At 39.8% G+C, this 14,301-nt stretch overlaps 1 protein-coding gene across 1 annotated transcript in view; it reads left to right on the top strand.

Moving 5' to 3' along the window:
• Nucleotides 1–11,534: 11,534 nt before the first annotated feature.
• The window catches only part of RHOQ (ras homolog family member Q), a 175,496-nt gene continuing 172,729 nt past the window's right edge, over nucleotides 11,535–14,301 (top strand). The window contains exon 1 of the transcript XR_007903795.1: nucleotides 11,535–13,693. The gene's annotated coding sequence lies outside the window, so the exon portion shown is untranslated. The remainder of the gene's footprint in view (nucleotides 13,694–14,301) is intronic.

Raw genomic sequence — 14,301 nt, 5'->3', positions numbered from 1 at the left:
AGGAAGCTAACAAATAGCTTTAAACAGCTATTGCTCCCCAAAAAAACAAAGCAAACTAATATCACCAAGACTGGACTCCCTCATGGAGAAGCTCTAGAAACAAAGGACAATAGATGACTCAGAGAAGAGCAAAAGAGCAGTGAAATATTAACTGAACATAGACACTCTTGATGTGAAAGGCAGTCTCTGTCTTCAATCTGCATTTGTGTGCATTGCATGGGGAGGAAGCCAGCATTGCACCATCCCAGGGCACACATCCCCTTGGCAGAGTGTAACCCTGCAAACATTGTGTGTCTCAGCTCCCTTCACATTCTCCCAGCAAGTTAAACAAGTCCTAGAGAACATTTGCCTTTTGGGGATTTGCATTTACTGAAAAACGTAACAAGCAACACAAGAATATCCATCCAGCCTTTCCAACTTGCTCTAAGTCTTCATACTTAGCCTTTAATATAATTCTGAGGTTTTCTACCATCACAACTCATCTTCATCATTCAGGCTATCAACCTCCTGTTTCCTGAAGCCAAATACTTACAGATTCTCTGTCACCTAAAATCTCTAGAGAAACTTCCTAAGCACACAATTTTTTTAAAGAAGCAAACCCCAGAGTTTCTCCTTCAATTCTTCTCTGAGGCATCTACCAGCTGTCCCTCTGATATTGATTGGGAGGTCTCTAAGCTGGTTAGCACTTGGCCCCATTCCCCATCTTCTCTGCTGCTGCTCCAAGCAGCCACCTCTTCAAATGGCAACATCATGCAACTGTCGGATAGCAGAGAGTGAAAGCTCATACCAAAGCCTTGTGCAGCATATGTCAGGAACAGTGCTGACCATCACAACACAGTAAAGCCTCCTTTACCCCCCAGTTTTAAAGACAATACCTCGAGGCAAGGGCAGTCTTACATAATGAAGAAGAAGAATATATGACCCTAAAGTGACCTGCTGCAGTTGCCAGTCTTGCTGCCAGATAAACTACTGTGGCAACATAATAACAGTGAAGAAAACATATCAGTCTGTAAGACTTGGCAAACCATTCTGGAGTGAGTCCAGGAATGACAGATGGGCTTGGACAGCCAGATGTAGCACCATGAAGTGACTAGGCTGCACAGACAAAGACAGAACAAACTTCAGAGAAGTGTCCATCACCAGTGCAGTTACAAATATTTGTAGTATTGGAAGATGGAGCACACACAATGCTGAATAGCGTCATGCTCTGTGTCTCCAGTTAAATAGCAATTAGACCGCTCCAGAGTGGATGTGGACATTAACTGGACAGTAACAGCCTATAGGAGAGTTTTCTCCATTACTGAGCTTTCTGCAAAAGTACTCTACATTCACCAGTAGAGTCTGGTGCTCTGTATGTGTGCATGTGAATCATATGCCTAAATTTAGCCTATATTGTCTAGGTAGTCACATAATAATTATCAGTATCCAAACCAAGAAACAGCATCACTATATGTGGGAAGTTCATGAACTTACTCTCAGACACAATTTACCTTCCTCTCCCCGCTCCCTCCCAAGTGGGGAAGGTAAAAGAATAGTATTTCATCTAGATCATGGAAAGGAAACTCAGAAAAACCAGTCTTGTTGAGAAAGTAGAGAACATCTGCTGCAGTGCTACATTGCACAGCTGCCAGTTCATGAAGTAGACAGGATATTTGGTGTTTGCAGACAAGCTGAAAATGAGTCAGCAATATGCCTTAATGGGGGAGGAGGGTCAATGGCATACCAGGCTGTATTAGTGAAAGTGCAGACAGCAGGTCAAGGAAAGTGCTTATTCTCTCTCTTCAGCACTTCTGAGATGACATCTCGAGTACTGTACTCAGTCTGAGTTTCTCAGTACACAAAAGACATGCTAAAACCAGAGGAAGTCCAACAGAGGTATCATATCCTAGGATGACTAGAGAACTGCAACACTGTCTGAATACAACACTCTGAATGAGAGACATGGGTTTGTTCAGCCTACAGAAGAAAAGGCCATGGGGGTATCTACCTGTTGTATTAACTATATAATGGGGAGTGGTAAAAAAGACCAAGCCAGATCCTTCTCAGAAGCACACTTGGAAAGGCTGAGAGGCAAGGAGCACAGATCACAGCCAGGGAAATTCTGGTCAATACTAGCAAAACAACTTCTCAGTGAGAATGGTCCAGGACTGAAGCTGTGCCCAGAAAGGTCCTTGTGATCATGGGCTCAGAGTCAATTTTAGGTGGGAAAAGCAATTTCCAGCTCCATTTGTGGGGAAGCACTGAGCTGATCTGAGCTTTAACCATCACTGTACGGAGGGAGCTACATCCAGCCCACCAATTAATAACAACTTGTTTCTGTGTGTGCCAGTGGCTCCACGCTGACTGGCTGCTTCCCTTGCAGTGTTTGTGGAGGAGCTCAGCCTGTGCTGGGAGCTGCACTTCTGGTTCAGGATGTGGGAGGATGTGGGTTGCTGGTGTGTGAATGAGAGGGAAAGAGGTGTGAGATATGGGGGTGGTGCAGGTCCACATCCTGAGCTGAGATGCCAATTTGTAGGAGTAAAGAAATACAGCAGACTATAAAAGAGGGCTTTCTTTTTCTATGTATATGCATTTTCTCTCATGGAAGGAGTAAAAAATACCCAGAAGTGTTTCATAAGTCAGATTTGAAAGTCTTATGTTTTTTCAATCACCTACTCTGAAGAAAGGGGAAGAAGAAAATACATTTATGTTATTATGAAAATCAAAGAACATAAAGGCTATTTTGTAAATATTAGAAAAATGTCTTTATCAATAGTATTGTGGCCATCATCTGATATACACCTTTTGTGTAAACCACGGTATTCCCCAGAAACCAATTAACTAGGAATGAGAATATACCTTTTGCACCCATAACAGCTCTTGATTTTAGTGCCATTTTGGTGATAAGTGCCTGTTCAGACCATAGACATATGATGTGCTAGCATTGGGCTTTCAGAAAGTAGAGGTGAGGTTGCAGGTTCTATGCTGGCAGCTGTAAGAGGAGATAAAAAATTAAAATAGAAGGGAAGAAATTTTGAAGCAGAGTTACAGCTGTTTCACACTCAAAATCTGATGGAAGTTGAAAGAGAAAAGAAATTATTCTCAGAAGGAAATACCTACAAAAGAGAAAGGAACCTGTACCAGCTCTTAAAAATGGGTGATGGACTCTATCAGCTCAGATAAGCCTGTTGCTATGAACAGTGTCAGAGGCCTTTCAGTCTTTACATGTATAGTCTGATATTTTCTAAAAAGGAGAAAAGCAAGGTGAATAGGTCATTTGATTTACCTGTAGGTATCCTGTCAGGATAATATACGGAAAAATATGTCTAAATGAACGTTTGGCAAAGCTGATTAAAGTGCTTTTGCTGCCAAAAAATCTGAAAGACTTAGAACATCTTTGAAGCATGAAAAGCACAGAATATGATATAGATCTGGCAAGGATGTGGTGGGAATCAGAAACAAACAAACAAGCAAAAAAAGTCCCTAATTGTAAAAGTGTTTGAGGAGGAAATGGAGAAGACATGTCAATAGTCAGCAGTAAGACAAATCAGTAAGCAAGGATGGGAAAAGGAAGATTGGGCAGGACACAGAAGGAACACACACTCAGCTCAGTTGTTGAATGGTTCTGCATTTTGCTAACATCTCCTTCCTTCAATAAATACTTTTCAGAATTCCTCTTAGGCTGTTTTAAATTAGATCAGGAAATAGGCCAATAGTGCAAACATATTCATAGACAAAGCCAAAACACTCCTTGACAAGTTCAAGTAGATGAGGTAGATTATTAAAGTATGAGTTCTGCCCTGAAGAAGGAAGATTAAAAGTTCAGAAGAAAATAAATTAAAACAGAAAAATTATATTCAGACTGCTGAGATAATTCACTTGATGGATGACTTCAGTTTTTTACTTATCTCCTAAGGAAAGTGATCACCTGACATGGACTGTTCAAGGCCTTATGCCATCAGGTCCTCAGGTCCTCATTCCCCCTTGCTTAACAAAGCATCAGAACTCTAACTCCTGTTGACATGGGCCTATCATGTATTTTGTCTATTTTGCACAAAATAGAACCATGAAAGCTGCCTCCTTCTTTGACAATCCTAATATCTACTAATCCAGTGATTAGACTGCTCACTTGGACAGGTGTAGAGATCTAAATTCATATCTGCACTTCAAATCAGATGAAGGATTCAAATAAACCCAAATTCTATATTTCAATTTTCTGAAAAATGTCACAGTTTGAAACTTGCAGCTCCAGCAAATGTGAATCCTAAGGAGAGAGTGATAATCTGTTTCTGAAGAAACAAAACAAAGTCTATTCCTCCCCTTAGCATTTCCAGATGGTTATCTTCAAGTGTCAGGATACCGATCAGCAACTTTTAAATTCCGTTGAGTTACCGTTGAATGCTATAGTTCCTAAGTCCCTTTCTGGGTTTTGGCCTTCTTATATCTGTCTCAGAAGCTAGGAGGCAGGTTTCTAAAAGTATCAGGACACCTAATGACATTTCCATGATCATGTGAAGGTTTAGTCAATATTATTTTTCAAGAGCAACCAACCAGTGTAGGTGTTTGATTCTCATTAGCTAAAAAAACAGAGATGTCAAATCATTAACAGGATATTTGTATGTGTACAGTTAAAGATGACAAAAAACATGCATACTGTGGAGCTAATGGACAAGACTAAGAAGAAATACTATAACTCAGTGTATAAAAGATGAAGAATTGACACAAAGCTCTCAGAATTCAATTGATATTTGTCGGTTCTTGGTGTTAACCTTAGGTCGTCCAAGCTGAAGAGAAAGTCTGTGGAGGTCTGGACAATGAAACAAAAACATCTGAGTCTATTGCAGTATTTAATCCATATGATCATCTAATGAGATCCACAAATGAGTTGACACTTGCTTCAGTTTTTAAAAAATTGAAAAAAAAAGCAAAAAACAAAAACCCAGACAATGCCACTGCTGTATTTAGCAGCTCTATGTAATTTACTGTCAGTCAAAAATGTAACACACGGGGGAGAGGCAAATAAGATTTATTTTTAAATCTTTTGAGAATGATTCAGTTACAGTAGGTCATTTCCCCCCCAAAAGGGTACATTATTCTTCCTCCATAGCGAATTCCATAGGAACTTTTTTGACATGCTTTCATGAAATTTATCAGACTCTCTTCATGTAGTTAAGGTTAGTGTGCATTTTCTTGCTCTGCCAACACAGTATTGCATGACTTTATATAGTTTGGAAATTTTATCTAGGCTTTCTTTTATTATTGCTCATCACAATTTCATACAAATAGTTCTTAGCACCTTTGTTAAAAATGGGAGAAATCACCAATCCCTTGTTTTCCTTTGTGTTTGTCACACAAAGTCAATCAAAACTATCTCTTTCCAGTTGATATTTTCCTTGCAGGACTCAATCTACTCCTGAAGCTTTTCAACATTCTAAAAAACATTGCCAATGTTTTTGAATACTGAGGTATTTTTCCACAAAGATTGATACACACTACTTTGAAGAGAAGAAATCAGCAGGTCAAAGTCTGATCCAGTGTCCACTGAAATAAAGAGAAAGGTTTCCACCAAAAGCAGTGTATTTTGGCAGAGATTCACTTCAGTAACTGTCCTAATGTTACCCATATTATATGAGCTCTGTCCTACTAGTTCAGGAGATGTCTACAAGGATGTCATCAGTTGGGCTAAGATCTCAAATTTTCATTCTGTCATAGCTCTAATGTAGGTCATAGATCAATAAGACTTTCCCTGGAAACACTGGTTTCCATCTGAGTCCTGGAAATAGACTCTTTGTGTAGCTTGGGACAGAAGTCATCCTCACTGAGCATCTAGACCTGCTCTGTACAATGTGCAAACCAAAGTCAACCAAACTGAGTGGGTAGCAGCAACCCCACATGGTGTTTCTGTCTGCTGCTTTGCACCACCCACATACAGGTTTTCTAGTACTTGCTTCTTATAATAAACTGAGAGTATAAACGATACTTCCTTTTAATTTCATTTGATTCCATTAAGTCTGTACTACAGCCTTCAACTGTGGATAAAAGGGCTGGCTTATTTTGCCCTGGAATGAATCCTCCACTTTTTCTTTCATTCTCAAATACACCAGATGCTGTAAATGGTACTTCCTTAGGTTGCTTTCTCAACAGTGATTACTTCAGTGCACACGTGTCAGAGACTGAAATGGTTAACGATTTATGCATTCCAGGAGTTTGCAGGCTTTGACTTTTGCCCTAAAAAGGCAAGAAGATACCTCAGATGGGCTAAGCCCTAAGAAAGCAAGAAGATACCTCAGGTGGGAAATCGAGCCCATCCCTCCCTCCAGTGCTAAGCCCTAAAAAGGCAAACAACTCCTCATCCCAGGGAGGTGCAAAAGTATGCTGAGGGTATATAAACTGACTGATGACTTTGGGAATTTGGGTTTTCCTTCTCCCCCACCGCCTGCGAATCAAGACCATCGCTCTCAAGCATCGCTGGATCCAGTGGGCGGTGACTATGTCCATTTCTTTTGCACTCTCAGCTTCTCTTTTCCCTTACTCTCATCCTATTTCTCCTTTCCCCTAAACAGTTTCTCCCCCCCCAAAAGTTATTTCTATGTTGCATTGTTTTATGACAACACCCAAAATGCTAGCATACTTGTTGATACAAAATTGTTAAAATAAACTTTGTTTTCAGACACTGATTATTTAGTGTCGTTTCACTTTAATCCACCCCAAGAGAATTATTGATAAAAACCTGAGTTACCCCCCCTCCCCTTTTCCTGGGGCGGGTCATAACAACATGGCAGACTGTGCATTTAGAAATTTCAGTGATGCAATGTCACAGGAGATACACTTCCAGAAACATTAAGGGAATGTTCCAAAACTGTCTTCCACCATGCAATCCTCCAAAGAATTCTGCTGTCATTGAGATCTAACCAGCTTTATAATCTCAAGGCCTTTCAGTACCATTCTTTTTGCTAGTACATATTCATTACACAGGAACCTAAGTTTTGGTTGCACACTTCAGCTATATGGAATAGATATATTCTGCATCCTGTGAGTCTTGCTGATATTGGTAATGCCAGTGTTTTAGAATGGGCCATGCTTCTTTAGATGCTATCTCACTTTATTTCCATATAAATGGAACTTAATATGGTACTCACTCAATATGGTGCTTTTCTGCATCCCTTAAAAAAATCCACATACTTCATCATTGCTTGATAAAAATATGACAGTATCATCATTGTTGATTGTATCTCTTGAACTGTTCTCTAGTTGGATACACTCTATATTTTTCTGCATGATATGTATTTGTGAAACTGAAAACCATTTTGCACTCCATACATATTTTACATATTTTCTCATGTGTATGACATTCCTGTTTGCTGTACATGAGGCAACTATTGTAAACCTTCTGTCTCTGTGTCTTTACATGATTTTTATTTTATAATGATGGGCATGGTTGGCACCTACCAGTAGTTTCCTTATGCCTTTCTTCATGGTAAGTCTGATTGCTCGTTATATTCACATTTCTATTATACGTACATTGTGATGGTGCTACTGAGTACTTTCATCTGCTCTTCTGAAACAGCTTTGACACTGATTTTGTTCCTCATTTAATCTTGGGGTTTTTTCTGTATTTCTTTTGGACATCCATGAAATTATCCAACAAGTACATCTGTAAAAGACCAAGCTTTTACAGTTTTCCGTGTGGAAAACAACAGGTTTTGAGTAGTATGAACATCCTCATCAGTTCTCTCTGTTTCTGTACATGATCTTCTGGGATTTCTTTTCATGCAATGTCTATTACAAAAGAAAATTGCCTGCCCGTCAGACATTTTCTTGTCTCAGTTCCTTTGAAGAACAGCTCTCATAATTACTTTCTCTTTGTTCAGTTCTTAAAGTCTGTTTCACTTTATATTCTGCAAAAGAGAACACTGCTTTTCTTTTCTTCTTTTGATGTTCTCTGTTCTCTTGATTAAAACTGTTCATAAGAAATGGAGAATCTAGGATGGCACAGAATAATCAGATATTTCAAAAGGACATTTGTGCTTCGCTGTTCAGTTCACAAGGAGGAGAGAAATGACATGAAGGAATCAATACCTTAGAAACACATTGTGAAACCCACTTAAAAACATAGATAGACAGTGATTGTCTATCTAATGATCAGAACACTTTAGAGTTTGCTGCTGGTCTGTTATTACGGTCTGACTAAGATTCTTCCCATTTTCCTTTCTGTCTCCTTCTCTCATCAGGGATGACAGCATCATGTTCCTACTCATCAAGCATAAGGAGGGCACCATCTTTCATTATCCCCCTCCTAGATTCCCTTATATCTCAGCTCTGTTTAAATTATTACTCCTTCCTCTCCAGCTTTGCAAAGACCATCATGTCTTGTCTGAGAGTCTGCCAAAGTGTTAGTCAATGGGCTTGTTGCTTGACTACGGTCACCTCCACTTTTCCACCTCTGTTGCCTCTCGTCCTTTTGCCACTTTGTCTATGCCAAAATGTCTATACTATTTTCTACTTTGCCTTTTGCTTATGTCACCAGTTCCACCTTGCTTTCAATTTACCATCTGGCTACTTCAAACATAAGCTTCTTTCTTAAGGCTTTAAAGACTCTACAAGGTAACAGCATAAATCTCCTTTGATAGAGAAATGACAACAGCTGGTTCATATTCTGCTGACAAACACCTCTGTGAATAACTTTCCTGATCTGTACTGACTGATATGGGACATGATATGAAAATCCCTTCCAGAACTCAGGAAAACTTCACTAGTGCAGTTTCCTTCTTAAGTCTGTTCTTCTCCAGGTCTTCTGGTTAATCATGAGTATTTTGGATGGTGAATTAAGACCACTCTGTGGCACACAGAAGTACATGGACAAAACTGCACCTCCTCCACTGCAGAAGACAAGAAACAGGAGACAGGCAGGAGAGAAAATAGTAAAGATGGCTTAGTAATCACAGCATCCTGACCTGGCTGTACTTCAGGTTGCATATATCGAGGAAACTCAGTGTCATCCAGTTTTCCAAGCTGGGGATATGAAGGACAAATGGTTCTGCAACCCCACGGGGACAACCATGGTGGAGTGGGCAAGCAGCACAATGGCCAGTGAGGTCAGCATGGCCACTTCCCACACCTGGTGCCGGGCTTGGATGCAGGGTGCTGGCTGACCTTAGACAGGCTTCACGGAGTCCTCCACAGGGAGAATGAAAGGCTTGAGAGACAGAGGCTACTGTTTCTCTGACCTTGTATCTAACTGCTCAGTGGTAAGAGTAATACTGTCTAGTTTCATGTTTACTCACACTTTTTTTATGTCAATTTTGAACTACAGCAGAATTTAACACCTGTGACAGGCAGAGTTCACTTTTTCTGCTTGATCTTTTTTAGTGAAAGTTCTTGTCCAGGTTTCCTGCACCTGCTAAATAAACAGATCTTCAGGCAACATCCATCATCTTACTTCAACTGACATCACTTTGAAAGAGCACAGAATTATGCAACCTTGCACATGATGATAATACCTAATACTTTCTTTAAAACTTTATATACTGTTCTAACTAAATACCTACATTCTGAAAACAATGAGAAAGACTTTTAAGGTTTAGTCATGATGATTCAGGACCTGGAAGACAGAAGAGGATCCAAAGCAGAAGACTCATTCTGATATAGCAGGACTCAGAAGTGAGATAAACTTCAAAAAGTTAGGTGGGATAGAAAACAGTATAGTTTTCTCTATTTTTTTTTCTACTTATAAGCACAATTGACCTTTGATTTGAGAAAAGGAAGGTAAGCATTCCATAGTTATCCTGCCAGATGTTTCTACCATCACCTAGAGCTCAGTCCCACATTTGATGTTTGGCACAGATGACAGGGAAAGACATTCTGAGCAATGGAAGGGATAAGAGCCTCTAAAACAGGTAATTAAATTTGTGAAAATGACAGTCAATAAACTAGTTAACATTGAAAAGCTCTACTCCATGCACTTTAGAGAGGATAAAATACCAAGAAAAATGCAAAAACCTACAATGTAAGAATATAAAATACAGTCTAATTCCAGTTAAAAAAATACTGTAGCATTAATAAACTAAAACTTTCTTATATTGAGAGGGTAGGCATATTAATGACACTGGATTCTGTATGTCTGGTTCCTGCTGTACCAGGATTGTAAAGGGAAAGCCTTGGGTTAAATCTGCACCCTGCATAACATCATTCACTAGATTTGTACCAATGAGAAATTTGACTTCTATCTCATTATCAGTTTCCTTCACTGTGATGCCTCTGCCTTTTCCGCCCTGATGTTAGGTGTCTGAGTCTTCTTATCCTGAACAGTAACAAAATGGATAAAAGACAAAGCGGCAGAGAAACCAGCAGAAGTTCCTCTCTCACTCCTCAGCATGGTTTCCTCCTGACAAGCAGAGATTCCCTTTTCCCTCTAGCCCAACAGAGCTGTAGGAAGCTTCCTGTTACTTGTCACAGTCTAGATCAGCTTAAAGAAAGAAAGGTCCTTTTCCCTTCCTTTTTCAAGACTATCACCCTTCCCAGATGCCTGCTGACTCATCAGCATCCTCCAACAGGCAACTTCTGTATTTTCCTTTTCAGCTAACTTGCTGCGATACCTTGAATATACTGCCATACCCTCTCCAAGGAGAAGAGGTCCACAGCCCATTCACTCATCTTTCCAGAAGTCCTTGCTGTGACTGCCTGCCTGGAGTGTATAGGGCAAAATTTCTTTGCATGACAGAGGTTGGAACCTATGTTACAGAGGCCACATTTTTTTCCGAGGCAAGGGAATACTCATTCAGTCAGCTCAAAAATACTGTGTTACTGAATAAATTCTGAAGAAACTGAAGAGGAGATTAGAGGAACAAATCCCAGGCAAGGGAAAACAAGCAGTTGTGATGGTTAATAGACACAAGGGCAGCTCATAGGAAAAGAATAATGAGACATGGAGCATGATGTAACAGAAACAGGCCAGATGGCAGTACAGCTGTGGGGAAACTCCGCTAGCTCTGAAATGAGTCTTCAGTCATTCAGACTGCTGACTGCAGATCCAAGCCACTGACTGCAAAACAAGCTCTGGTTGTCTCAAGCAAGTGGCAGTTTGTTAACAATTACCCAATTGAAAGCAAAGTGGAGCAGGTGATACTAAGAAGTCTATTACAGCACGTCTGATGAGGAGCCATAGGAGAATGTCCATGGCCTCTCTTTCTTCCAATGACAGAGATTTAGAGATACTTTAGAAAGTAGAAATATAACTTGAACCTTAAGTAACACAACACCTAATAACTTTACTCTGTACTGGATTATACAGTTGACATTGGTTACAGGAAGTCTTTTGAGACCATGTAATATCTACATGGATGGCTCTGTGAAAATAGGAAAATTAATCCATAAAGCAGTGTTGTGAAATAGTTTCAAAATGTAGTAATATATAATATCTGTGATATCTGTGAATGTTTATAGCATAGCAGTGACAAAAATGACAAAGGAAAAACTTAATGCTAATCTAAGTAAATTGTCATCCGAAACAGAGCAACTCTTCAGGGACACCAGTGCTCTCATGTTAGATTACTAACTACTAGCTACCCAATATACAGCATGATGCTGTTCTCACAGTAACAAGAATTATGTGGAGCAGTGTTTCAGTTCTAGAACAGTGTGCTAAATGTCTGTCCCAGAAGTCTCATCTGGCAGGGTGGGCTATGGAACCAAAAAGCAGTCTCCAAAGGAGTGAAAAATGAGTAGCAGTAATGACCTCAAGTGACTTCACATACAAGTTCCTAGAAACTGTGTAAACCCCACAACTACCTGAAAGAAGGTTGTAGTGAGGTGGGAGTCAGTTTCCCAAATAAGAAGTGATATGACATGCTGGGATCAACAGAGCATAGCATAGTTATTTGGGAGGCTGCACCAGTTCACTGAGACAATCTTCATTATTTTTATACTGATTAGAGCCAACTGAAGGGTATAAAAAGGATTACAAGGCATGGCTGCATACAATATCTGAGAACAAAACTGAAGAAATCAATTCTACACCCATCTTTGTAATTCAACCTGCGTTACACAAAATCCCTACAGTGAGTCTAGAAACCATTTAGAAAGAGAATATTCATACCTGTCCCCAGTCATAAATCATATTGCTCATTTCTAAAAGTTCTCTATGAGCCTCAGCTTGGCATCACTGTAAACCTATTTAGATTATGCAAGCTTAGACTATTGCAAGAAAAAGAAGAAGCATATATCAAAACCTCATTCCCTACTCCTAAACTCAGTTTGGCAAATAGAACAATCCATAAATCCTGAAAATGTTCTTGACTGGTTCTTTAACTTTATCACCCACACACGTCTGGGTTATCAGCTAACACACGCACACTAGTAAAGAGGAAGGACTCTTACAGCAGCCAGAATGCTAATTAGGAATGTTATGCTTGAATTAGAGTTTGAGGCAGAACAAACAGATTTTACATCTGTATTACTGGCTGGATGCTTTTGCTTTGAAGCTAGGTTGCCACTCTTCCCTTCAGGAAAGTTACTGACATATTGCAGTTTCAGTCCACTAATTTGCTCCTGCAAGAGGAAATCTAGATACCCAGTGTTCAACCATATCATCCCTTTGCATTTTTGAGTGTCTCTCTCATTCCCCTTGTGGGAGTCTTTGTGGCTTATAAGATCTCTACAATCTTTTTCTCTTTCCAAGCCCTCCAGAACTTTCTGGTCCATCCAATTGTTCACTGTCTACTAAAACCTCTCTCCTGAGGATAAATATGAATATTTCATAATCAGCCAATCTCTAAAAAAAATATAGAAGAAAGAGGAATGCTAGGCATGGTTTCCTGGTCAGACTCTGATCTCCATATACACACTTCATTTTGAAAAAAATAAACCAAATCAAGCTCAAACAGGTTATTTGATTTATTGAAACAATAACCTCAGTTTCAGCAGAGGGCCTTAAAGAAAATTGTGTTGAGGATCTAGGCCATTCAGGATCTGAAATCCTGAAGAACTTCTTACCACATGTAAGAAACAACTCTAGCTGATCTAGAGGACCATGGATGGCAGTGAGAGAGCTTTACCTTTAGTTAAAGAGTGAAGACATATGCTGCCAGTTTTAGATATGGCCTGTGGTCTTATCTCCATCTTAGTCCCTTTTATGAAGGTATTGTGATACAGACTTTTCTTAGAACAATCCCATTGATGAGGTTTTTTTTTATCATCTCACTGAAAAAAATTATGTTCTTACAGAGAAACCATGATCAGAGCTATCCCACGGAAAGCTTTATGGCTGCATATGCTTTTCAGTGTAGACAATAACCACCTTATTATCTACAATTATAAACATCTACCAGTCCTATGACTTCTAAATTACAGCTGAAACACAACTTATGGGGGACTAAAGGATAGGCATCTTGCCCTAAGCACAACGAAACAGCAAGAATTCTCAGCTATATTAAAGAGCACAAACTTTTGGGGACACAGTAAAGACACTGACAAAAGCCTAAACATCTTGCCATAACAGAAAGCCAAAATTGTTTCCGGGCAAACACCTGCCTATTATCAAACACCATGTCTATTAGAAGACCTTGTTTGGTGAGATGCATGGAGACTACTTCCTCTTTCTTTGCAGGGTAAAAGACTGAGAGGTCCTGACCAACCTTAAACCAAGGGATTTCTGTAAGCATCTTTGCAATACAGAGGAAGAACGCTAACTGTTTGAAAGCTGAAGTCAGAGCATGAGGTAGGATTGCCACTGCAGAAAAACAGAAACTAAGCAATATGGTCTCTCCAGGCAGGTCTTCCTGGAGTCCATTGTCAATAAGTTCTAAAAGCATTGGTGAACTGTGACAGTTTCGTAATTATTTCCCAAACACAGAACATTGTCCAGCTGTTCAGGCTGAGCTCTGAGATGACTATTTGCACAGTATCCATTCCCATTAAAGTCTAAACTTAGATGCTTCAATAAACAGCAGGAACAGAACCAGGGTCAGGCACAAGTCATTCTACGCCTTCCTATTTTCTTTAAATCTGGGGGCAGAAAGGATCCAGTCTGGTCTCTGGCATGATTCAGAGCAACCTCCTATCTTCTTACAACTAGAACCTGCTTCACTGAGCCAGTGGCCTTTGTGGAATTGTCTCTTGTCCTACTTCCTTACTCTAACGGATGTCACCTTTGTGGATGAATAAGGTTGATTATCTTCTTGCAATAGAGCAGTTTAGTTTTTTTCCTCTTAGGGAACCCTGTCAATTATCTGTGCAGAATGATGGCAGCTGAAGTAGGCCCAAGAGTCATGTTCTACACACATTATTAAGGATTCCTTTCAGGACAGGAAACCAGCTTGTTACTCC

Source organism: Manacus candei, unplaced genomic scaffold (assembly GCF_025592945.1).
Source record: "Manacus candei isolate 608988 ecotype Guabito, Panama unplaced genomic scaffold, ASM2559294v1 h1tg000017l, whole genome shotgun sequence".
Taxonomy (NCBI): domain Eukaryota; kingdom Metazoa; phylum Chordata; class Aves; order Passeriformes; family Pipridae; genus Manacus; species Manacus candei.
Note: the sequence above shows the minus strand (reverse complement) of the source record. Positions and strands in the feature narration are given on the sequence as shown.